At 39.8% G+C, this 27,485-nt stretch overlaps 1 protein-coding gene across 1 annotated transcript in view; it reads right to left on the bottom strand.

Annotated features, from left to right (window-relative positions):
- Nucleotides 1–27,065, bottom strand: part of LOC112467860 (potassium/sodium hyperpolarization-activated cyclic nucleotide-gated channel 1) — a 171,844-nt gene extending 144,779 nt beyond the window's left edge. Inside the window, exon 1 of the mRNA XM_025036736.1 lies at nt 24,236–27,065. The gene's annotated coding sequence lies outside the window, so the exon portion shown is untranslated. The remainder of the gene's footprint in view (nt 1–24,235) is intronic.
- Nucleotides 27,066–27,485: the final 420 nt, after the last annotated feature.

The raw sequence follows: 27,485 nt of genomic DNA on the forward strand, positions 1-27,485 counted from the left end.
AATACTTTTGTATCCAGCGTTGTCATCTGAAGACAAAAAAATTCTCACGGTAGAGAAAGTGAAAGAGAAAGAAGGAGAGAGGGAAAGAATAAACGATACTTTGCATTACGTGTGGCACATTTTTGACTAAATAGATAAACGTAACCCCGCTTAACCCCGATGCACGTTTCCACGATTAAATCCATCATGTTGGTCTCTCGCGGCGGTAAACCTATACAACGAGCCCTGTTTCGCGTCCCACGAGATAATCCCGCGAGTTACAGCTTGCAAGGACAACGTACGAAGAAGCGGAAAACAAAACACGCGTACACTAACCGTGGGTTTAAACGACAAAATGGAGCGCTGGTCCGAAAACAGGATCGTCTTGGACGCGGCTTGGTGTGCGCTTTAAATTGTCGCTCCGCCGAGCATGCGGTGGTTAATTCCGCGGCGCCTCTCTGGTCGTTGAACGAGAAAATAAAATTGCGGAGGAAGAGACCGCACCGGCTGCGGAAAGTGCAGGCCAATGGCCGCGTATAGTACGAGGAGGTTTACCGTCCTCGGAGTGCAGGCGACTTGATAATCACCGTGCGGTGCGAACCGCTAGATTTCGAGCCTCGTTTCGAGCACTTTTGCGTACAAGTATAAATTCACATGGCCGTAAGTGAAATACAGTAATGTGAAGTGGTAGGGCGTTTTTGCACGTGCTTTCACATTTTGATGGGAGAGAGCTCTTTGACGCACGAAAACCGCGTACGATATTATGTCGGGGACACATTTAATCTCAAAGCGACGTGTAATTACACAATTTTTCCACTTACGCTTAACGAGTAAGGCAGAATGCAGCTACTTGTTACGTAGATAAATTGGAATATTGCATTTTATGTTCGTTTGACGCAATATGAGTTTGATTAAAGTACGAATTCGTATTAACGATATTCTAGCGTACATATATTATTGTCGCTGCATATCACTATCTTGTTATTTAAAATTTTATGTTTGCTCTAAAGCGTATACATATTTTTTTAGACTTTCTGAAATAACATTATCTATGTTTGCCGCAAAATTTATTTTAAATAGGCAATGCATAAAACCTAAATTTGTGCACTTCTCTTTCTCTCTCTGCGATTTGAAATGACATCTCACTGTACATACAAAAAATAAGTATATATGGTACCAGGTATGTATGGTATGTAATATATATTAGAAAATCTTTATTTATCTTTTTATTTCTGAGTTTCTCAACATTTCGAAATTCGTAACAATCACTCGAGATGGCACCGTTAGATCTTTGATTATTGGCATGTACTAGTATGTACTAGTCTTTGCGATGCATAAACACTACCAATTATACCGTGATTGTCAAATACACACCTGATTGCGGATTGTATTTTGAATCCACAGAGATTGAACGGATAGAAGATGACATACGTATAGTCGTGTATAAGTTATATTGCCTATTTAGCGTGCTAAGTCAACGACGTTGTAACCGTGTTACTCAGTTGATGAGTTATGGATATCTGTTTCACGTAACTTCGCGCATTTAAATCGGCCCTTTATGCTAAAAGGTAGTTGTGGAGAGATAGAGAGAGGGGAAGATATATCTTTGGTGGTAACAATCAATAACTATGATAATCAATCACTGAAAAAATATATATACGTGTGACATTTATAATTAATTAAACTAAATAATAAAACCAGTTTGTAAAAAAAAACGATGTAATAATAACAACATAATGAAGTTATTTCCGAGCATCGTCGAGGACGCGATTAATCATATTTCATTACAACTTAACATTTATCAATGTCAGGTTTCAGATAAGATTAACACGATTTCTAGAAGTGCCGTCCAGAAATAGTTAAGGACCACATAGGATGCGCAGTAAGCGAGTTATACAGTTTAGGATATTTAGTAATCCTCGGGGATTGTTCGAGGATGCTTCGCAACTCGCCGAAACTATATCCTGAATGAAGTTTCGTTGATTCCGTTACCAATCTACCTTCTACCGGTTGTATTAACTTTAGGAAATTAACAAGGATTGACTGTACAGAGTGTTGATTTTCGATAGTAATAAGTAGTTATTCTTCTCGCATAAAAGTTTAAGGAATCTTCAAGTCTCTCCTCTCTTTCGCACATTGCGAGATTATAAATTTCGATAAATACGTAAAGCACACATGTTGTTATTTTTCCACGTGCAAGTAAATGTATGAATCACGTTGCGTCATTTTTTCAAAATTTGCGTTTACGCAGTCGCAAGTTCAGATCGAGAATTCGCTGAGTTCGACGGCAGAAGAACCACGAATAGGATTACATTTTGCCAGTTTAAATTTGGTCGTCTGCGTCCAGATTGAAATTGAAATAGCATTCTCAATATTCTTGCTTCTCTCTAGCGCGTCTGGCAATTCGCGAGCGGACCGAGAAAATGACCTCGTTGCTCAGGATATTTAGCAGCGAATGAGATTCGTTGCCACGGTTCTGTGAGTCTCTGTAGAACGCGATTCACAAGAAGGAGTTACTATGGCGACAAGAGACGTCACTCGGTTTCTCGGTTGTTGCCGAAATTCCTGGCAATATTGGCTGGATTATTCGGCCGGGGTCTTTGCGCAAAAAAGGAAATAAATGAGAGTCAAGATGTGACGCAGAATTGCGTCGCATGATATTTAAAAATTATATATCTTCTTTTATTGCTATTGTCAATATAAAATAGAAAAATTTCTGTAAATTATTCATTATTTATTTTTGATTAATAATAATGCTCTGGGTATTAATAACTGCTCTAATAATACTAACTATTATTAATAACGAATAATATATATTTAATGTTATTCGCCTTCTAATATCCAATATCAACGCGCGTGTCAATTATTCAAGATATTGAGATAAAAAACACGATCAAACGAAAAAAGAAAGAACAAATTGCTGTAACATCCTCATTAAGGGCTTGTAATAGGCGACAAAGCAAATTAAGCTCAAAGCAAGCGCTTAACAGGCGAAGCTTTTACGATGGCGCAGATAACGTCTCTTTTTACCTTTTTTTACCATTCCTTTTTTTTTTTATTAACAGTAGCATCTGCTGCGCTGTCATCAGATACCATAAAACAGGATTGGCAAAATATCATGATCCACTGCCATAGGAAAACAAGCAAATGTAGGATACAATATGCATAGATTTCAGGAAAACTGAATTTCAAAGTAGGTTACATGAGACAAGTTTTCCAAGAGAGGCAAATATGTATGCACGTGCAAGAAATAAACAAAAATGAACAATCTCGGAAAATCAGAAGTTTTCCCGAGACTTTTTTCAGATTTGAGATCAAAAGTTTTACATTTTATCTCGCAAATGGACAACGCAAATTAAGTAATTTTGTGTTATTCTTCTAATTCAACTTAATAAATTAAATGATAAAGGTCTATTTTAAATTATATTTAATATAATTTGATTCTATTTTAATCTAAGTTAAATTTAAATTTAGAAAGATTAATTGAAGGTTGTGTGTCCAGATTGACTGTGTGATCTATACTGCCTGATATATCTTCTCAATGCACTGGTACATACGTAGCTATTACAGAACGTAACGTGATTTTTTTTTCCAAAAAGAAAAGTCACAGAAATTTTGTTGCTCGGTGAAATATCACGTTCGCAAAAAAGGGCAATAACTGTGCTTGCGCCAAATGTACGAAATTGCTGGCAATATAAGAAAATGTGCTTCAAAAATGCGTTGCGTACGTACTTACGCAAAGGACCATTCATCTAGATTTTGCTAAAAGTACTTTTAGAATTTATTTTTACACATACATAAAATGTTTACACGAGAATTTATTTTTGAACTTAATAATCTTAGCTTTTACTACTAGTTTTGCACGAATAAATTTCAGTCGTATTGCTTCTCGCACCAACAATTGAGATATAATTGTATTAAGATATTTATTGTAAATTACTATTTCGCGAAATGAAGTTCTATATCTTGTGTGTGTTTATTTGTCATTCAAGCAAACCTTTATTAAGTTTGAGTAAATTTGTCATTTTAGCTTCACAGTATTCTAAATATGCTTATTATACGATAAATAAATTTAATACGAAAAATAAAATACAAGTTAAAATAACAATTACGCAGTTTAATAGAATGGAAAAATTATTCTAAAAATAATAGCAGTTTATCGGTCGGAGATAAAAAAAAATAAAACGTTCCCAGTGTTTACCAGGAATTATTTTCCAAGTCTGATGCTCCGCGTTACGATATCATCGCGCGGAGATAAATTATTTTTCGTCGGTGTCTCGTTTGCGTTTGACATTCTACCTCGAAGGCGGGTAGCGTAGCTCAGGCCCAAGATAGTATTCCTGTATCGACCCGCACAACGTAGTGTTATGCAAATGCGAACACTTTCTCGTGAGATTCTGTCGTATGGACGATAAATCACGGAATTTAATCAGGAGGCCACGGAGAAATTTTGCTGATCATGCTACGCATTGCGCGTGTAAAACGCGATCGATTAGCGTAAAAATTTTCCCCGGCACGCGACGTACACATATAAGTTTCGCGAGATAAAACGCGAATGTTTAATCATGCTTTTAACGTTTTATAATTGAAATCCGAGAGACCAAAAAAGCGTTCTGGCAAACGATTGCAAATCAAGTTAAAAACAATTTTTTTCGACATTTCTATAAATAGCCTTCGTACTTTTTAATATCTGTTTTTAATAATTAAACGCGTGCATTGTGTGTAATATGTTATTTCGGTCTTTGGTATATTTTTATCAACGACAAGAGATAAATATTCCCTGAATCGGCAAATAAAGCGCAAACTCGATATTTTTTAAGTTGCAAAAGTTTACCGAAGCCAATGTTTTACAAATTCTTGTAATTCTTTTTTAAGAAAAACATAAAATTAGAATAACATGTATTATATGCATATGATATTTTTGTACATTTAATGTTTTTTTACATTTAATATTTTTATACGTTTAATATTTTGTGACTATATATTATCTTTTTTGTTTAACGTTTCATGAGAAGTACATATATTGTGAATTTAATGATTCACTTTAATTTTCAAACTTACTCACTTGCAAACTTTTGCAATGTTGAAGCGCACATCTTATATTAAATGATCTAAGCTTATCTCTGTATACATCATTCACGAGCTTAATAATTTTGATAGCAACAAGAACTAACAATTTAATTAAAGAGCCGATTCTAACAACAGCTACGTTCAATTATAACAGATTGCAATTTGTAACTTTCTGACGATATGGACGTTTACACTGGCATTTGTCCCTCGCAAATTCTCACATTGATCGTACGTTATTCTGGAACTAAACTTTAGTAGCTACAGAATCTTTAATCAATTTGAGCTATACCCATATATTTCTCGTAGCAAGAGGTCTGGAAGCATATTTTGCATTAACATCGACGAAACAAATTGTAAAACGCAACGGACTTAACGTGGCTCGTGCTTTCTCTCTTTTTTCTGCTAGGCGGTAATCCGCCTTTGATATAGAGTGTATATACCAACCACTGATATTTTTGCATACAACCTTGTATGTAGTATATACGCACGTTTACACGATGAACGTTTAGTTTATTATTGGCATACGGAAACCAGCGCGATGAATAAATCAAAAGTTCGTTTCTCACCGAGTGCGCAAATGAATGAAAACGTGGCGTGTACGCGCCACGAATTAAAATTGTAAGAAAAGTAATGGGGGTTGTTGACACGTTTAACCACATCGAGAACTGATTATTAGGATGTACACCGCGGAGGAGAGTGCGCTTTCTTCGTCACTGTCGATATACGAGAATTCAATTTCTGGTGAAACGCAACGTGGGCTGTTCCCATTAATGCGGCTGTATATTATACGATATTATGCAGACGGATGTATGTGTGCGCTTCCATAAACATAAAAATGCATCTCTGATCGTTACAAATGATTGCTTTATATTTTACACACCGTGTGAAATCAGACTATTATTACTTGAAATCATGCAACTTTAAGATAAAAGAATTAAATCAGCAATTAAAAAACATATTAATCTGCGGATAAATATGTATATAAGAGTCTAAGAGGCGAGAAAGAAACTTTTATAACACGAGTAATATTTTTCTTACTTAATTAATAGTAAATCATTTAGCTTAATTTATAATTTAAAAAATCTGTGCTGATAGGACAGAAAAATATAAATTCAAAACTTTACGCGAGAACACCAATTACGCGAGAAATTAAATCAAAAATTAATATTAAGTTTAAAACAATTTTGAGCACTTTCTGTAGATATTTGAATAAACTATTGATGCAATAAATACAAATAAAAATATCTTTTTTTTTAAATAATTTAGTAATTCTAATAGCGCTTACGAAAAATACAACATATTTGGAGAATCCATATACAGCCAGATGACATTCAAAATGGTCTTTTTTTAATGCGTAGTTGCTCAATTACTGCAGATCTCAGTTTTTCCGAAGTGCGAAACTGATCGATCACAGTTAATGAGTGGTTATGAAATAACAATGCCAATGCTTTTGCAATAATAAAACTGCTGAAGACGCGACGAAACGTCACGTAGTTCAATACTTTTCGCGCGTGAGAACGGGTATCGATCTCGCTATATCTGGAATTCTCATGGATATTATTACTGCACTCTAGTCACATTCATGTCGAGATATATGATCCTGGAGATTTTATTATGACCCCTCCCCCCCTCCGGTGAGTACTCTCGCGAGTGTAACCGCATCTAAGCAAAAGACGTCCTGCTTTGCGCAGGAAGTTTCATCTTCCTGTACCAGAGCATGTAATCCCCCTTGGGACGACACAGGACCAGCGTGTCCGACATTGTTTCGAACCCGTTCTGAATTAGCTCACAACGCGACGTTACGCTGTCTGATTTTTGTCGTCGGATTAAATAGAAACGGAAATTAAATGACGCGCACGTATGTTACGATAGAATTTTTACGTACCTATAGGTTTACAATTATGAGAATTAGATTAATTTCTGTTGCATAACTCGGATACGAGTTCACTAAGAATCAGCGAGTAGGTATTGCTTAAATGATACATTTTTTAATTATAGTATACACTAATTTTAAGCGAATCTGTTGATATTTTGGTGACCGGTTTGTCCGTTTAATTTTAAAAATTTCTCTATTTCAAAACTGGAAAGGGAGTTCCGTCATACTCCATTGATAAATTTTTAATTTTCTTCCATGTTTTTATATTGCCTGTTAATCTCTGTAAAATATTGTTGTCGCTCAAAAAGTATTACCAGTATGCAAATATAGCGTGGCTGATACGGAAGTCACATGAAAGTAATTTTTTCAACATTACGAGATATTAAGGCGAAATAGTCCTGCATTCTATTACACTTTATAAGATCCCATCGTGACTTTAAATTGTTACCGGCGTTTGCGCAAAAGCGGCACGAGATCGCCATTCCGCTCGGAGCACCGAAATATTCCTCCTCAATTTTAGATCTATTTTAGCAGAAGATCGATCGGCCGCTTATAACACCGTCCGCGCCTTGTCTCGTCAATTTTACAATCCACTTTTATCGCTAACGATTTTTAACAGAATATCTCTCGAGTCGAGCGGAGAAGAAATATATCACGAACGGATTCGAAACGAATTATTTATACGAAATCCGAAATGCGATATCAGTCTGGCGGCTGTCCTAGTTACGACATGTTCGACATAATTCCGATCGGATATTCTTGATCGCAAGTTCAGCATCGCGACAAGTCGCGGAAAGTATAACGCATTATATCGCTATCATATATAGTCGTCGTAAGGCATCGAAGAGATATTTTATTCGGAAGGTACCAGATTGCGCGAGAAACTCTATCACGCTATTCACGCTAAATCGTAATATCTGTACGCTGGTTCGAGTTGCATTCGCTATTTTGCAGCAAATCACATTTATATCGCGCGACGTCCGACGTGCCCGTAGTTTTGATTTCGTTCGAAATCATGAATACGCGTCTCTATATGCGATGGATTTGATGTGGCGTAACACAATATTCGAGATCGCGCTGGAAAGCGCATGAATCTCTCGTACGAGAAGTTTTGTTTTTAAGGAGTTATGCATGCGATAAATAACAATGTTTTATGTACGATTTTTACGCGTATGTTACCAAAAAATGTCATAATAGGCGCGAAAAAAAATTCGAGAAATTATAGAGACCATGCGACGTGTTTCACAAACTAATGCTAAAATGGCTGACCACAATGCATGCGTTTACATTAATTTTCGCTGAAGCGCTTTTTTTTCAGTGTGCATTGTAACCACCGGGACCCATTACACAAATCACGTTAAAATTTCCATGTAGAGTACCTTCCGCGCAAGTACATCTTCTAAAAGCGTAGTCTAGAAAAATAATGAAGATACCCGCCAACATTTGTTTATTGAATTAAAATATATTAAACGCTGCACGGCATAATGCAGAGATATGTTTCGTTACTGCGAATTTAATAATTTTATTTAGATTTATAATGAAAGCGTTCATATAGTTTTCTGTCTGCGCATGCATGAGTTAAAAGTTCTATCAAATGCTCCACGCTGCTGCTAATGTTTACGGTACAAAATATTAAAAAAAAAACCGATGTCGGCATTTATTATTCTTCCTAAGAGAAGTGATGTTTCTCCCGGAAGTTATCTCTCATAAGAAGCGATTCGTATTCATATATGCGTCGAATATGCTCGAGCGGGTGCTTCGTCTTGTGGAGGATCTCCTACGCGTCCATATCTAATCGAAAGACAATCCATCATATCGATCGAAGTGGATTACCCGTGAAACCTGAAACGCTCCCGTTGTCAAAGGGTTAAGCCTATAAGCATATTCCGCGCAATAGCACGCGTCATACGCACGCGGCGAGAGTCAGCAATGCGAGTCTAACAATAACCATGACTCTCCGAAAGTCAACTCCGAGTCTTATAATTTAAGTTATATAAGTATTAATCTATTATAATCTATTATATTTGATAAATCGATGAAATAAAACGATGAAATAAAATGATATAATCCTTTAATTTACACCGACGACGCCTCTTTCGAAAATCAAAATGAGATTGAGCGCAAAGATGCAATAATACTGTTCGATATCGAACTCAGCTTCCGCTGTATCGAGTACAAAACGCAAAATATATAATTTTCTGTCAGAAAGGTGCATGGAAAAAGACACGCTATAAGATCTCGCCGTTTATCCGCTGCTACGAGACCTGCAAACCGGCTACTGGGATGTACCTTTACTTCTAAGTGGACGTTGCAATAGGATCTCGTTCCTCAGAAAACCAATTAAAGTTAGCGGCATCTCGTGAGAAACTCTAGCGTGTATGCTACAAGTTCTCGTTATTCCTATCCTTGTTTGCGTCGAGGGCTCAGACTGGCCTAACTTCGCTTTAATACGTAATCGCCGTGCCGCCGCGCCAGCCGAAATTCTCTCCATGTTATCGTGAAGTACCGCGGAGAACATAGACATTCCGGGGGGTGTAATCTCGAAAGCTCAAATTCTTTTTCACGCGGAATGATAGTAATCAATTACGGATCCCCCTCCACTTGACGGCGCGGCGTTCGCGCGTTTGCGGAAATCGCCCGGCTAAATCCTCGCCAGTTTAAAAGCGTCGTTACGCGTTACGAGAGCGGGATTAACCGGATTGCGCGGGCAAATGGGAAGGAACCGCGTGTAAACTTTCATTCGCGCGAGTCTGTTTAAATGTAGAATCCGCTCGCGTCAAAATCCCTTCGAGCCGTCCACGTCCCTTCGCCGCCGACGTCGTCGTTCACGAGTGTGGACGCCCGCCGACCCCGAAGCGACTGACCGACGCGAAAAGATTGAGATTGGATGGACAAACCGCCGCGGGAAGCGAGAAGTGAATTTTTCTCTCGTCCCGGGGTAAATATTCACATATTTCGAGAAGCCCTCGGGGTGCGCATCTCCCGAAGGCACATCCCTCTTCTTTCGTGCCTCGCGTCCTTTCCTTCAGCCACCCATCGTGCCACCGTGCTTTCGCCGTTTTCGCTTAAACTCTTATTTCGACGTACCTCTCACGACCTGATATATGCGATAGCAACACGCTATTATCGTATAACGTAAGCTCACATTTCCTGTTATATCATGTTATATTAGGCGTAACAATTAAGCTGAATTTATCTAATTATAAATATTAAAAAGGAAAATTAATCAGCACTCAATTTATTTTGATAATTTTAATTATATATTGTACGAAGATTATTTTATCTAGACACATGATATTGATTATTAGCAATATTAAGCGATATCTTTATTTTTTCGATAATCCACACATTTGGAAGTCTAAAAATTTCATATTATGCTGCTAATTGTGCTACTGTACAGATACCTGATACCTAATAGTTAATCTGATAAGAAAATGTAGATTAATAAATATTAATGAATAAAATAGAAATAAATTGGAGATATATGAAAATTAATGATAATTTTATTGATGTTATTATAACATCTAAAAAAATTTACGTAACGTGATAATAACAGTTTCTATCTTTATTGCTCTTGCTTCTCTTTCTATTTCGATGGAGTTTTACATGATTCTTATATAAGAGAGACATTTAATGCAATATACAGTGGTCAGTGATCCAATCCATAAAAACTGAAAAAATAAACTAGTCTCAAATCAAAGTTCTTTACATCAATGTCCATGATTTTAACATAGCTTCTCATTTCTCAATAAACGGGGTACAACAAATATAATCTTGCATTAAATAAATTTCCCCATGACTTTCTGAGTGGTAACAGTGATTTTGATATGAAATCAATTTTTTGTCTAAAAATAAGCACTCTAAAGATCACATCAAACGCCAAGAAATTCATTAGTTCAGTGAACATATCATATTATAGAAAATTAGAAGAATAATATGAAATTATAAGAAACACTATCAATCATACAAAATTTTAATATTACTTTTCTTAAAATATGTTTTATGGAATTGGATTGTTGTTGCGCTGAGTTTTCTATACAATCGCGTGATGAAGGGAATAAGCTTGAACTCGTGCGAAGTGTGGAGAAGAGAAAGGGAGAGAAAACAAGAGAAAAAGAATGGCGATGTGACGAGGGGATGAAAAATGTTTAGAATTATCACGGAATTTGCATAACAGCGGGATTCCGGGCGCGCGGGTGAGCGAACTCGAGTCGATCTCTCGCGTTCCTGTATAGTCGTCGATCGCGATCGACACGGCGGCGGCGCGGGCGGCGGCGCGGCGGCTACACGTCGCAAGTGTCTCTTCCTACTTGAACGGCAAAGACATTCGCTACATTCGACGGCGGAAAGGGAAACGACAGTTCGCAGCTCTTCAATAGCTCGGGCAAACTCGTATACTTGAGACGTCGATGGCTGTTACTTGAACTACCGTAGCTTAACGCGAGTCACAGACAATTTCGTATACACATGTCACATACGAACACGTATGAATATTTTCTTTCACGATATATATAATTCATATTTTTTACACAAGAAAATACTTTTGTATTGCAAAACTCTACTTACAGTTTTCGTATAGGGGTTACTTGAGAAATTTGATATCTCACAGAAGCGATTGTTATGCATTGAAGTTAACATTCATACATATATATCTCATAAATGTGTTCTTTAAATACAAAAAACATGTGATAGAATGTATCTTTCTTCATCAATTAATCGACAAGCAGGATTATTAAAAGGATGGCTATTTAAATTCCATCATGTGGGTAGATATCAGATTTTTCATAGGTCGTGCATGAAAGGTTAAACTGTGCGAGTCTTTCATCGATAATCGGTTAAGCTCTTTAAATTCCAACCAATCAAGGTACCGTCTCCTGACGGTCTAAAAATCCGGAGCAAGGATTCGAGACACGTGGAGCTAACTAATTAACGTAAGAATCAATTTCTATTGTTATCCGAGTCGGGCGAACGATTAAGAATGTAATAAATTATATACGTGTAATATGATAAAAATCAATTAAAATTTTTCAATAATGTGCATATTATAGTATCAGAAAAACTATATTTGTACTAATTTGTACAATTTAATATAATTATTGCAAAATTATTTTTAAAGATAAAAAAGGCGCAAATCTCTCGAGAATTTTAAATTTCAAGACACATTTTAGAAATTCTTAATTGATGAATTTAAAACTATTAAAGATTGATTCAAGAAGAATTTGTCGTTGACAATACAATGACGTACATTAATATATTTTGAATATATTATAATGAAAGATATTTTTTAAAAATATTTAATGGCAAATTTTCTTTGATAATTAAATCACAGACAGTAAAAAAATATAAGAAGTTATAAAAATTTTAACTAAATAAACGAATAAGAGCATTTAATTTCTTTTTTCAAGCGCTCCGAGTAAACGTAAAAATATTTTTTAATATCTTCGAAATGTCAGCAATACTTCTTCTTTTCTTTACGTAAAAAATGCTGAAGCTTAATGAAGAAATAAGATAAAAAATTTATGAACGAAAACGCGATATTGATTTTGAAAGAGTCTATGAGGTACTTGCTTAAATCATAATATTGCTTTTGTGTTTTGCGCGCTTTTCATCGTTACTCCAACAACACTTTTTGCCATCGACTTTCAAAATCGACCTGCGCATATCGGAAATTGCGTCTGTAACAAAACTGCATCCCGATTTGTCCAGACAGCTTTTTAATTGGATTATCCGAACAAACAATTTGTGCTGGCGACTGCTACAATTAATGCAAGAATAAAAGAACCTTTGCGAGGTAAAAATTGACATGTTACGGATTATCAAAGTAGATAATCGAGCAAACGTGAGAAACCGTTGCCGAATTGAATAGAGTCGAGGTTTTTCTTTCAAAATTTTAACTGCTATAAGAGAAATTATTAAAATATTTCTCATTATCCTATATTCATTAATAGAGTTTCTATTAATTATTCACAGGATATTATATCGTGTCTCAGCGATTTTCCATAATTGCACAATTATTCGCTTTGACAAAATTAATATATCGCATAAAATTAATATATTATTTACGTTGATGCAAGTTATTTACTCCGTTATTACTTGAGGGAACCAGAAGACTCTTAAATAATTAATTAATGGAGCTGGTATAAAAGTAAAATAAATTGTATTTATTAAAGTTTGACTTCTAAAATGAATCTTTTTCCTCGTGACCGATGTTACATAAAAGCAGAGGCTAAAAATTATTACATTATTGCATTCTGAAGTTTTGCGAGGAATTCTATATAATTTAAATGAAACATTGTTCTCCAAGCTTGTTATTCAGTTAGTTTATTAAGCTGCATTTTCCACTTTATTATACGAAATATAGCAAATACTTAGCGAATACATTTCTTTAATGACATTTAAGCGAACGAAATACAGATTACTCGTACGTAATGCGAAATAAATTATATTATTAATATTATATAATTATTAGTAAAATTATACGTTATACATAATACGCAAGCGGGAAATTGAGTTACGTCAATTTCGAATAAGCGCAGAAAAAAATACGCTTTTAATATCTGAAGACTACGGCCACTCTGGAGTGTCGATGAATATAACAGTGTTTGGATATGTCGGTTTAATCTACCTAAGTGCCCTACATCAGCGTGACTGCTATTAAATGTGCGTTAAATCCACCGTAAATGTACTGGGAATATTTCCGGTATGCCGTACCGTTTGGACACTTGTTCCCATATTACTTGGCGAATTTATAATTTACAAAATACCGTTTATTGCCTCTCAGGTGCCACTGCAAAACGCAGATAGGGCTGCCTTCGTTACTTTTTATCCGGACGGTAATAAACAACGGTATTATCCGCAAAACAGCGATGGCTTATCCTGCCTTCCCTAGATAATGAGGATGGTTAAAACACTCGGCCATTTGCGTATCTTTCACTGCTCCGTTTTCGTTTTTCACTTAAACCCACTAAATAATTATGTTTGCTACTATTAATTCGTATTTGCATGTTGCTGGCCAAGCAACGCGCATTTCTTTTTTCGCGCCGGCATTTTCGTTTAACCCATCTCGATTCTTGGACAACGTATAGATAGCTTGCGGAAAAAAGTTAATTTGTCTGCTAAAATATTTGCTTGGTAATAATACTGCTTAGATGAAAAACCATTCACTGTGAGCGAGCGTGCGGGCATGCTACGAGCGATCTGTTGAAAATCCTTTCCCTAGTAGCGTTGTCACTATTTCTTCCTCGATGAAAATAGTAATTTCAACGTTAGACTTTGTCCGTGGTAAAGATGGAATCACACTTGATGCACGTATCAAGTTATGTCGCGTACGGCCGTATTGTATATATACGTATACGTACGGCTATACGCATGCATCCCTCTAAATTCCGTTTGTCCCTGACACATGATTTAGTTCGTGCTGTGCTAATATTAACTCGATACGATATCCGGCGAGTGCCATGCCGGCCGGCAAACGCCCAAGCGGCAAAATATCAATATTGAACAGCAGCGCGATTTTGCGACGCTGTGTCCTTTTACACGTGCTCTATCCCTCGAAGTGGGCGGCGAAGGATGAAAATTTTCCGAGACACTCGCGGTATCGATAAGAACTGATCGATGGAAGCGGCATTCGATTTCCAGTTCAAGGTTGAACGGAGAACAGTTCCCTTTACCCTCGTTTTCCCGCATTCTCGCTACGAAAATGGGAGATATTTTTCAAAATGTCCTCAAATCGAAATAATGGTGCCCGCTACAAAACCCATTTTTACGAACATTCTTAGACAAGTATATGTCATTCTTCACCGAGAAATAATTTAAATTGATCTCTCTTGGAGAACGGGGTTGATAAATAGGTACGAATTTGTCACACGAGATTATTCGGATTGAATGCAATATGGAAATGTTTGACAAACATCGTGACGCTACAGAATTATTTCTTTTCGTAAATAATCGGCTACAACATGTAGAGACAAATGGTTTCAACTCGCTCTCTCGTTCTCGCTTTCTCTCTCTCTCTTTCATCTACTTGGATGAGACTTTATCGGGTAAGAGAGTAGAAAAGTCGGTCCGGCGAACGAAATAATTTCTCCGGCTGAAATTAGCGTCGGTGGGAAAAAGTTCTAGTAGATGGCTCGATAAGTCGCAGGGAGATAGTCGTTCAAATTAACTCGCGCTTGTTAGGTTTGACAGGATATTTTAATTACTGTACCGATGGAATTAAATCGTCTAAAAAGAGATTGCTACTTTATAAAATCTATTGCGGGGAGAATCCGCAGGCGCAAGAATGAAAATAAATCGCTTCCCGCTTTATTACGTGATTATTTATTCTTACATTGCTTTCTTAAAAGTTTTTAATTTTCTTATAATTTCACTTTTCAATTTAACATAATATTTATCTTACCTTGAAGTGCCAAGAAAAGATATTTAACGCTGGATCTTGAGCATCTATTATCTATATTCCGTAGTGCAATTTTATAAACTTTTCTCCGCTGTCGCTGCAAGAAAAATTTATTCTCATAATTCTTTATCCTCGGCAAAGAGGAAAAAAAATATCGCTCTCGGCGGTATCAATATCTTCAATATCTATCGTTTCCCATCAGCGGGAAAATATCGAAGCACAGAAACACAGAAAGAAAGTTCTTTTTAATTAAATATCGTTTTCCCACGAAATCGTGCAATAAGTCGACTAGCAAAGTTATTTTATCTCCTCGGCATACCCAAACGGAAGTACGGAAAGAAAATCATTTGTCGCTTGGAACGTGTCGGGCGGTTTTATATATAAAACTTGCAATAGCTCGCGCTGTGATACTCTCGCGAACTTTACTTACTCTCCCAGAGCGACTGAAACTTTGATACGTTGCGCTTACTCCGCGAGGTATAAAATATTTAATTGAAAGTAACTCTACTTTTTCAGTATCAACCGCTCGTTTTAATTGAATCCCATCAATAAGTATCCAGTTTCATCAAATCATCCCCATCAATCGAAACTTAAGCTTATTCGCCGCCTATTTTATGTGATTCAGATATAGTTACAATGCGTTATATTCGCCATAAGAATATTTTTACTATACAATCTGTAAATTGAAATACAACCAGTACCTGGTGTTCTCAAATTTCTAGAAACGTGATCGAAAATAGTTTACTAATCGTCTCACATTTGCAAGGGATTTCCTAATGGGTATGTTGGAAGAAAAATAATTCCGCGAAAAATGTCGTCGATTGTTTTTATCCCACTATTTTATTATACTTCAATTCGCAATCGACGGTATATTGTCTGACACGCGGTATCAGAGATCCACGCGTCACGGATTGTCGTGAATGGCGAAGAATATGGGAGGTAGCATTCAACGATGGGATAATCGTGCTGAAATGGCGGTTAGATAAGTTTATAAGCCGATCACAGCCATCCTCGTCGTGACGGGGACCATTCACGCTCAAGTTTCGCCTCTAGTTAGATGGAGCGAAGTAGATGAAGTCGCCGCGTGTAAGGAGTGCCGGTGGATAATTAAAATAACCAAGGTCGGATTAATTAAACGCGCCATTAGGTGCGTTTTCACCTAGCCTTGCTGTCTATAGGGAGTAGGGACAGATCTTCGCTAAAGCGAGAACGCTCCTCTAGCGTGGTACGCCACGATATTTTATCGCTTCATTTCCGCTTGACCGTTTTACGTTAATTGTCTTTCCCTTGGCCAGCGAAATAAGACGCAGTGGGTAAGATACCGCTTCCTGAAATAGGAGAGCATTAAATATGCTATCATTAAGATATCAAAAATGTCTAGGAGCTGTAGAAACTATAGAAACTGGCGAAATTGAAAATCTTATGGCCCACAAGGAAATTGAAAAAGTGCAAGAAAGTAAGAAAGAAAGGAAGAGGAAAAGTAGGATTCTGAAGTCATTATCTGTAAGCGTGTGCGTCACATCGACTGCATGTGTAATTTTCTTTAACCTGAATAAATTTGCATCTTATTAAAGTTATATAGAACAGACATTATTTACACTAAAGAATAAAATCTTTCTCTTTCTTTTGGGTTTCTTTGTTATAGACGAGCGAAGCGTCTGAATGTTAATTACGGAAAATGTCGCAGAATTAATAATTCGCTAACGTTTAAATAAGCGAATTTACCAAGGCGCAAACAACGACAAAGAAGTTTTTTTTTTCCCCTCCGAGAAATCGTCGACCACTAATTATTCGTGAAACCGAGAGATCGAGCGACGCTGCAAACGTCCATGGAATCGTACAAATTGCATAAATATAAAGCCGCTTAAATTCTCCACGTCTTCATTAGCGTTACGCTTAATTAACCTTAAATTCTTCGCGTATTTCACTGGCATAATATAGCCATAAACGGATTCGACATTCGCATATCGTTCGACGATTTCGCGCGTTGAGAATGCCGATTAGGAGGCCGCTTGATTTCTCATTAATTATCTAAGTGGTCCTTCCGCGAGCGATAATTATCCCGGACGAACGGTGGGAAAAAAGAACCTGGAAAAAGATAAAGGAAAAGGATGGAAAAAGAATCGATTATCTGTCGACGGAAACGCGAGCGACAAGGGCGAAAGGAGGAAATAAAAGGCGCTTTTACCGTGCGCCCGTGGCGAGTAAACCGGTGATGTAAAATACCTTACGGCGCGCGGTCGTACTTCTCGCATTGGTTTCTGGTGCGTGCAAACTCTGACAAGCAAGTTACGCCCGAGTTTATGCTAGTTGGACGACCTCAAATTCAGCATCATCCCATATTCAAGAGCGCGAATATTCAGGTACGATAGTTCCAAACATTAAGTACAAGAACCATCGGATCCGCGAGTGCGGTCTATATGACTTTATCGAGTTTTATTCAATCAAGCATCTGCGTGTGGTTTTCGCCGAGCAGCTTCTCGAAAAGATATTGGTTATAACTCTCAGTTGCACGATAACATATAGGTTTATTCACGATTTGTCTTCAACAAAACGTACGGTTAAACCTTATAATAATTTTCCAATTTTTTTACAAACATGTTTATGATTAAATTTCATGTTTTATGAATTTCTCTGTACGTTTATTAAAAACTACAGATAAGATAAACCAATTTTACAATCGCGTATTGTACGAATCGCCGTTTATTAACATTTGTCAAGAATTATCAAGAATTAAATGAAATAAATGCAAAACCATGCCGTTGTTTTTCATCGCGCTCAATCCGTTCGACTGCACATTCGTTGTTGCTAACGAACACGGTACGATCGCATCGGTCTCAATCAAGGTACTAAATGCATTACGGCTGTTCTAAATCAGCGTAGGTACTAATCCGATACTGCATTGTTCAGCGATAATGCAGTAGATGCGGAATATCATAGTCAGCCAAGCAGCAATACGTATCATATTTATTCTCCACATCCCCAAGTAAAAGAAAGATACTTCCTCTCGAGAAATTTAGAATAAGAATAATATATTCTATTAAACGTGATGTGTATAATTTTGAAAATCTCCAATTAATTTATTATACAATAACTTAATTTTTATAGTATATATATGTTATGGTCAAAGCCCGAAACGCGGGCATTTCTAGCACTGACTATGGTCAATTCTGCGGAATAACTGATCAATCCTGAGGAATAACCAAGTTTCTTGATTAAAGCAGTTAGGTATCAGGCTGGGAGTTTGAGTAGTTTTATTATGCGGGAAAGGGGCTGCGGCGATATTAACAAATTACTACAAAACTTTGACCAAGACGCTTGGCCGTTCAGCAGAATTGGTTAGTCAATCCTAGGATTGACCGCGTTTCGGGCTTTAACCATAACATATATACAATATTTAGAATCGCTAAAAACACGCTAGCTCCAGACTCAAGAGAGCGGTAGTTGAGTTTTATTGCGGAAAAAGTCAGCGGTCATCTAGTTTTCATCTATACGCGTGCAGTTTATAAATATTTTAAAATAGACATTTGGGAAACGTATAAAAAAAAAATTATGCGAAGAAGAGTAAGAGAGACTCGAAACTTTCTCACGAGTCTTAGCGAAATGGGGAAAAGTTGGAATGTAAAACGTAATACATTGAACCCACTGCACAATTTTAGGTCACAAACATGATCGTAGGAGAGTTTTCTTGTAATTTTACCGGCTACGTTATATTCATTTTTGCCGACTGAAAGAAACTCTCTTTAATCTCAATACGAATGTTATTTTCTAATGGCTGCTCGCAACGAAAAATACGGTAATCAGCTAAAATTAGTCGAAGACGATGACACACCGAAATGGTAGAAACAGGGCGAGAGCTTAACTATAATTAAATGGTTTTGCAAAACCCGATAATTTCTTCTGCGACTCGCTCCTTCAATTATCTTTTTAATTCCAGGACGCTAGAACAGCTCTTATCGCAGGCGTCTGGAAAAAAAACGCGACGTTCTCTAAGAGGAAAATTTGCGCCACTATGAGCTGGTATTACTTCTTACCCGGCGTTAATGGGAAAATTCAGATAATGCGACATGTCCGCGGAGATAATTAAGTTTTAAGAATCGCAGTTTTACAGATCGAATTTAGGAACATTATGCAGCAGAGATTTTAATATGCGAAATAATTAAGGTGACTCGCGTTGGTGGTAGCTCCAAAAAGCAAACTTGCGGCTGAAACCTCGCATTAACCGCGAGATAAATTCTCGCCTTCATAATTCTCAAGCGATTGTTTTATTAATTTCGCAGCTTCTACGTAACTTCCGACGACTAACAAGCACGCGCGCGCGCGCGCGCGATTACGAACACGTGTTCTTCGTGCTTTTATATAACGTTATATAAAAGTTTGCTTTTTGGAGCTACCACCAACGCGAGTCACCTTAATTATTTCGCATATTAAAATCTCTGCTGCATAATGTTCCTAAATTCGATCTGTAAAACTGGATCCAATAATAATAATAATTCACTTAGCGTACAATTACAGAAACGTGACGTTTATTGATTTAAAATAAAATTTGCGTTTGCAACATCTACCATCCACGTCTGACCGTTACTTTTCGACTATTTTTTTCAACAAACTATATGTAGGATATATGCTTTTATTCATGTAGTTATTTTTTAACGGCACTTGTAATAATCTATAACTGTCAAACGCGAGCAATTTGCTTTTCGTTTATCCGCATCATCTAATCTGCATCCTGCGACGAGAGCATTATATATCGTATCGTTATTTTATACAGGTGTTCCGTGATAACCCAGTTGTGCGCGCTATGACGTCATAAAGCTGGCCGATAAACGATACCGGCAGCGAGAATACGAACGGGCAGCGGCGCTCTGAATAAAACGAGATAATGCCCTCAATATGAAGCATCGACCGGAAAGTTGCAACGCGTGTCGATTTAGTCGTAGAAACCCGTTGTAATTCCAATGGGAAATGGTACTTTGTTACTCTCACTTCTCCCAAATCCGCCCGAGAGCCCTTCCGCATCGCGGGCGAAACATCGCGCGCGCATCACGAAATACCTAATTAATTAATGCAATTAAGTTGGTAATCTCGTTTCAGACGAAGATCCCGCACCGAAAGTCGCGCGACCGGATCTAAAAGTCAAGCTTCCGTTCGACTCCCTCGAATCTCGCGGGAACGAATTTCGCTGGCGATGCATCGAAAGATTAAAAAAACATAGTTCTCTCGTTCTCGGACGAGAAAAAGCGCGTTGTATCAAGAGATAAATAAGGATATTGTCTCGACCATATTTATTGGCGCGGCGAATTGCCGGCGAGGCGATGCATAAATTCGCCGAGTTTGGCTAAAAAGCGGAACTTGCGCGAGAGAATAACGGACGCGAGAGAAGAGCAGGGGAACGACGAGAGAGATCGCCCGGGGAAGTTGAAAAAAGTATCGACAAAAAGGGGATCTCTCGGAGGAGGTCTCGCCGTGATCGCGCACGCAAGATACTCCGCGCTGCATAATCCGCAATAAATTTCAATGGGTGCCAAAACACTTCCATTCCATTTTCTTCCGCCGTGTGACTTATCATCGCCCGAATATCTGCGTCGGAGTTACACGCCAGCCGATCCATCTTCTCGCGATCTCCTTTTCGGCGGCTTTGACCGCAGATGGAAGGTATACGTTGCGGTTTCCCTCGTCCGCGAAAGCGGCGAGATATATTTCCGAAATATTTGGCCAGTTCATCCAGTCGATCTCGCCCAGTAATACGAGGATCTGTTGTACTTATTGGGTACATTGATACAGATGATTTCGTGTGCCGTGTGCCGTGTAGTGATACGAGCGATGGATATATTTTTAAGGGAGAAAAAACTATCAGACAAGAAAAAATCATCTATTTGTACATGTGCAAAAATAAGGAAAGATAAACAGCGATTTTTAATTGTACAAACACACACACACACACACATACACATGCGCGATTGATAGGATATTGTATCCTATCCCGCGATTGAATATGAGCTTGTATCAAAGTTTGAACAATAGTCAACCAGTACGAGATCTGCAGTCTATTTAAAATGTGCGCAATGTGCTGTATGTCACAAATATTTTTTCACACAGACATTTTCATTCCACTCGCGACTTGCTGATCTCGACATCTGTCACAATTCAGATAAATGCATTTTGCGCGAAATTATCGCGTTCGACTTTGCCCGTTAACGAAACGTTAATTTGCGCGCGAAGGGCCGGCGATATATATTGATTTGTTTAATAACTTCGCACACGTACATCCCGTGCGTTGCATCGATGACGCGTTGATTAAAGCTGTTGCGTAATTATTTTGCTATCTGGTATTTGACGTTCGCGCTCAACAGAAGACACATGACGAATTTAATATCGTACGTTCGCGTACACGCGCGCATACAATGAATCGCCGTCAATTATCGTCATTTTTCGGAGAGCGATCGATGTGAAATACAATCCCAATTTCAACAAGCGGGCAGGAAATTAATTTACATGTAATACATAACCAAATGGTATACTGGTGATACAGTGACGACATGCGGGGATAAATTTGTTAACGTTTAATAATAATAATAAAGTGGAGTATGCGAAGTCCTTTGAAAGGTAACTATTGTGCATTACGAGGTAAACCGCTAACCAAAAATTTGTACACCAATTTCATAATTGATTGGTGTACAGCAATGTTCATTCATAATACGCTATTAAATTAACTGGTAATTTTACGTTGTTACGCAACTGACGTTTCTTTTTTTAACGAGCAATTTAAGAAATTTATTGAATTATACATTGTAGACCGAGTGATTGATGGCACGGCTTAAACATATTAATTAAGAATCCCATCTAATTCATGCTAATTATACTCCGTATACTCTAAAATTTCCGGCTGTCAATGAGATGTTTTTAGTCATATAATTTTCTTAAAAGTCGCCTTTAACTTGCTTTCTTAGTGAAGAATGAGCGCTACTTTGTAATTGTCGGAAGTGTTAATCCAATCCATTTCGATCTACAAGCACGTACATCGTAAGCATCGGAGGAGGGCGAATGCCGAGGTATCGGCTATCGGCCATTAAGCGACACTTAATGCCGTCGAGAATGTCGTAACCGTAAAGATATTTGACTTTTCTCCTGATCGGTCTAATCGTCGTGCTCTCTTTCGAAGTCTTCTTGTAAACAATCGTCTATCTTTTCATGAAAAGCCAAGTGATTAAATTAAATCATTAAAGAAGGAAAATTTCTGTAGAGAAGAACAATCGCCACGAGCCATACGTATATATAGTATAATTACTGTGTTTAACTAAGCAAAACTAATCACGTTCGCAGTTATTATTATTACTGATTTATGCACGTTGCGATACATCACATCTCGGATGTGTTTACTTGTTTATTATTCATTGGATCGGCTATTGTATTTTACATTATTTTGTCATTACGGCGAATCCGTACAAAGAGAGAACGAGATAATTTTAATACAATAATTACACGCGTATACTAATCCGTTCTATCAAACTACATCACATGTAGGTTGCTCATTGACATTAAATGTCACATGGTATTAAACTTAACGGGGCGATATAAACGACAGATATAGAAAACGATGTACATAAATATGCATAAGCATTATAAAGCAAGTTCTAACTGGGAGTCTCCGCGAGGGGACTGCGAGGCGAGGGGTTGATCGTTCAGCATGAGCATGATCGGTCACTAGGCGAGGAATCTTCGGGGAGAGAGAATAAAAATCGAGATGTTTTACGATGAAGCGTATATAGTAAATCGAAAATGTCGATTATTCGGTTAAACTACTTTTGTCATAACAGAACGTAGTCTCGGTAGATCCACAAGAATTTTATCGTCAAAACAATATCATCGATTGAACATCAAATATTTTGCCGCGTTAATAGGATAACGGGATCACACCGGATCACGATTGGAGGACGCAGCGTTTGATAATGATACTTCCTCGTTTGTGGAAAGCGTGAGTATTTGCAAAGAGTAATACGAAATACCTTTGTCAATAAAGCGCTTGATGATGAAACCCCCGGTACGCGGTTGCTTTCGAGCTGCTGCTTTCAATCGAGTTCCGTTCCACCTGAATCGCCGATTGCATTCCGCGCCACTTTTGCTTCTTTGAACGCGAAGTTAATAAGCAGCCGTTCGATTTCGTTTCCCCAATCCCAGATCCTCGCGCGTAAGATAGCAGCATCGTCGATATCGGACGAAATTAGTTTACCGTCGTCATTTACTTGCAATTTATAAGAAATCTTCTTCCGATACTTTGCAAATTGTTGCGAAAAACAATACGAAAGTTTTGAACTGCACGTGGAAAGATAATAATTTTCCGCGTTATTGAATAAGCTTCAGAAGATCGTTGAAGTAAGCGCGAGTTTCAGATTAGATAAACTTAACAATTTACTACCGTTAAAACATTTTTCTTTCACGATAACTTTGAGGACTGTGTGTCACTGAATTGTTACAGCCTGCCGCTACAAAACCCCCCGAGCTCGGCGCTCAAATGCACGGTCCGGGTAATTGCGTTAGATCATTTCCGTTCTGCAAACGCAAACATCGAGGGGGCAATGCGAGGAAGGCACGCGGGGCATCAAACGAGGGTTAATTCCATCCCTCTCGGCTTCGATTAAACGAATTGCAAGAGCCGGACGTTTCGAGTGCGCGAGATCGATCTTTCCCGCGATGTTAAAGGGCATAGCTCCCTTCGTGCGCCATTTAACTCGGCAAGAACGGCAAACAGCAGCCGCGGACCGCGCCACTCTCGAAAAGCCAGCATCCACTTGCCCCGAAAATGACCGTTCCTCACCCCGCGCCCCTCCTTCACCCCTGCCTCTCGTTTTCCCTCACTCTCTCTTTCTCGGCAGAGTAACTTAACGTAACAACGTACACGTGCGCAATACACATACCTACTCTTGTTTCCGCACGCCGTCCCCTCTCATCTCGTCGCTCGCAGCTCGCGATGTGCCGAGGCGATGACGTTGCTGGGACGCCGCGGCATCGCGAGATCGTGACTACGTTCCTCGCGAATCGTGGGGGCTGGGGGGGGGGGGAGAGATCGGCGTCGTCGTGCGTGTCAGATCGACCCTAGAATCGGCACCTCGATTCCGTCACAATCACCGGCACTCTCACGACGAATTCACGCGTAGCGGCCGTAACGATCGGCACACTCGCCGATCGCGGCCGCAGAATTCCGCTTCGCGCTTCCGACTCACAGAATATTGCTTTTATCGATGCACTTAAAGTCGCGCTTAATTGGAGAAATGGTAAACGGACCGGCTCGGCTTGGATGTCTTCGTGCTAAACTATCGGTATGATCGACCGCTAATCCTAATTTCCCAGCGAATCGGCAGATTCGGCTTGCCGTTCTCTCTCGTCGTACAGAATTGTCAGGTCCACGTGACTCGCGGAGCCGACTCTCTCGTTACATCGTCGCGGCGTACAAAGCGACGCGATCAAACGGCCAGTGCTGTTGAAAGCTCGTAGCGCTTAATGAGCCGCGATTACGCGCGTTCCCGCGCTATGTACGATATCGGACAGGCGAAAGCCGGAACTTGAGGCGTCAGATGCACCGGCAATCGAATTGTCGCGATCAATTGTTTGCGGCGGTTCACTTAATGCCATGCACGTGCCGACACGCACGGCGTTACTCGACGCCGCCGTCGCGATCGAACGGATCGGTCGACCATCGATCGCCACTGGCAATTTATTTCTCGGGATTATTATTACTTTCTTCGCCGCATAATCTGATCCCGCGTTTAAAGTTACATTCTCGAGTGACGAATTGAAAAACGTAATGAAAGAGATCTGAAAATCGCGTCTCACTGTCCTGCGCGGCGCGAAACCCTCGGAAAACTAGGTGATTTCCGGTCCTATAATTTTAGTATGTAAACGTCTGCATTCATTAGTTATTACAAGTTCGTCGTTAAATCGTCTCGATTCGCGATGACGTGACGCACGCGATGACGCGACATTCGCGATGACGTCCGATCGCGCAATCGACTTCGCCGCCGGCGAGATATTTTGAACCTACTGTGTGCTCGGCTCGTAGGTATTCCGGGTGTTTGGTCGCTTAATTAAATTCTCCGGTGAATATCGTGCGTACTTCGTCTGTAGACACTCGACGGCGCGTTATTGACTGCGGAGTGCCTTCTTCCGACCGGTAGACCTCTTTCCAGGATGCCTCGTGAAGTGGCGTAAGTTTTATTGTGCAGCGTACTTCATGGCCGGGCAATCGCGGCTTCTGGCACAATTTTCCGGACTCTCTTTCACGAAGTACTAATTCCCACAATTCAATTCATCCCAAGTATCCTCGATCATCCGCCTTTCTCTCTCCTGATGCTCCTCGAATTTTCGTTTATTCGCGTCACCACAAAAGTACCCCCTTCAAAATTAACCGCAGCCTCGAATAAACGTAAAATTAGTACGTATTTATAACGGTGACGTTAATAGACGTTTGACCTCTCGGTATCACATTCAGGAAAGTGTTAAAGTTCGACAAAGTCTAAAATCCACGCCTGACATCTGCGTTTACGTCATCGTCTCTCGTCAGAGATTCAGCAGTTACACGTTGCAACAAGCATCTATCGTTCTACGCGAATCGCATGCTTGACACGAGACGGCAGCCTTTAATCATCCATCAGGGTATTAACGACAATCGCTCGATGACCGCACCGTCGTTGACATATACGGGTCAGGATCGACACCATGGTGTTCCATTCCGCATGAACCACGTTTACGCAATGGCATTCGTGACCCACCAGCGAAACACTCACACTAACATGGCGCACAAAAATTTTAGCATCCCCCAAGTTCACGGCTCGCCGCCACCCTCGACACCACAAACTTCCCCTCGCCGCATAGACCTCACTACTACGGTTTGCATTTTTTATTCACGATTACGAACCGTCATCACCGTCGATGTCACCGTATTCCTACTCAAGTATGTAACATGTACACGCAATGTTAATTATAAACGCCGGCAACATTTATATGTGCGAGTGCTGATCTTTAAAAGACTTCCTCAGTCGGTTGAACATCACCGGGTCTTATCGCGATCGAGAGAACCGCTAATCGTTAAGATCCTGTTCTTTCCGCGGCTATCGCCGTCAACTACCCTCACCGGTCACCCTCGCGCCTTCAATGGCATCCGACGATGAACGGCGGTCACCCACGTCGACGAGTGACACGCGCACGAAGCCTCTCTACCGCCGTCGTCGTCGTCGAAATGTCATCGTCGTCGTCGCAAGTAGTAGAAGAGCAATTTAGACGCGCCGCGCGTGTTGTACGCTCTCACCACGTTGCTCTACGCTCGCCCGGTGGCCATCGTCGCCGTCGTCGTCGTCGACGCCGTCGTCGTCGTCGTCGTCGTCGACGATGCCTCGTCAGCAGCACGGTCTCTACGCGCTCCCGTCGTCGGATGTACACGCTGCCCGCGAAAGCGGACACTCGCGTGTCCAGATCCACGTCACTCTCGCTGCCGGGTGCTCGCCCGGTCGGTCGCCCGGTCGTCGGTTCGCGCGCGTGCGAGACGACGTGCCACGCTGGTGAAATTCTAGACTGGAATATGGGTTAAAACGTCGCCGCCGCGAAACGCGCGCCGCAACGCGGACACCCGGGAACGTCGGACAGAGACGGAGAGAACGAGAAAACGGAGAGAGACAGAGGAGGGTGAGAGAGGAAGAGAGAATGATTCGCCGGTTTCTCCTCCTTCGTTGCCCGGGGAGCGGCTATGGCGGCGGCCTGGCTCTCACTGCTGCTTCCCTCGACACGGGGTGACTCGCGGGGGTTGGTTACGCGAGGGGCGAGGGGATACGATTATCTCGCAGCATCCCCTAGCGCGCAGGACCAATCCGCACGGAACCGGCGCTTGACGACGGCGGAGGGTGTGCGTGAGTTGGTGGGAGACAGCTAGAGAGAGAAAACGAGAAAGAGGCAGGGCATGGAAAGGGTGGAGGGTGGTGGATAAAGGGAGAGAACGGTGGTCGGAGAAGGAAGACACACGACGTAAAGAGTGACGTTGAAGAGAGACACTCGGGGATTTGAGGACGGAGAAGGAAAGACAATGACAGAGAGGGTGCCGTGAAGCAGAAACGAACGCGCGATGGTTGAAGCGAGCTAGATGACGAAAGGTCGAGAAAGTGGACGAGACGGGGGTGA

This window comes from Temnothorax curvispinosus, unplaced genomic scaffold, assembly GCF_003070985.1.
Source record: "Temnothorax curvispinosus isolate PA1 unplaced genomic scaffold, ASM307098v1 QBEX01017838.1, whole genome shotgun sequence".
In the NCBI taxonomy this organism is placed as follows: domain Eukaryota; kingdom Metazoa; phylum Arthropoda; class Insecta; order Hymenoptera; family Formicidae; genus Temnothorax; species Temnothorax curvispinosus.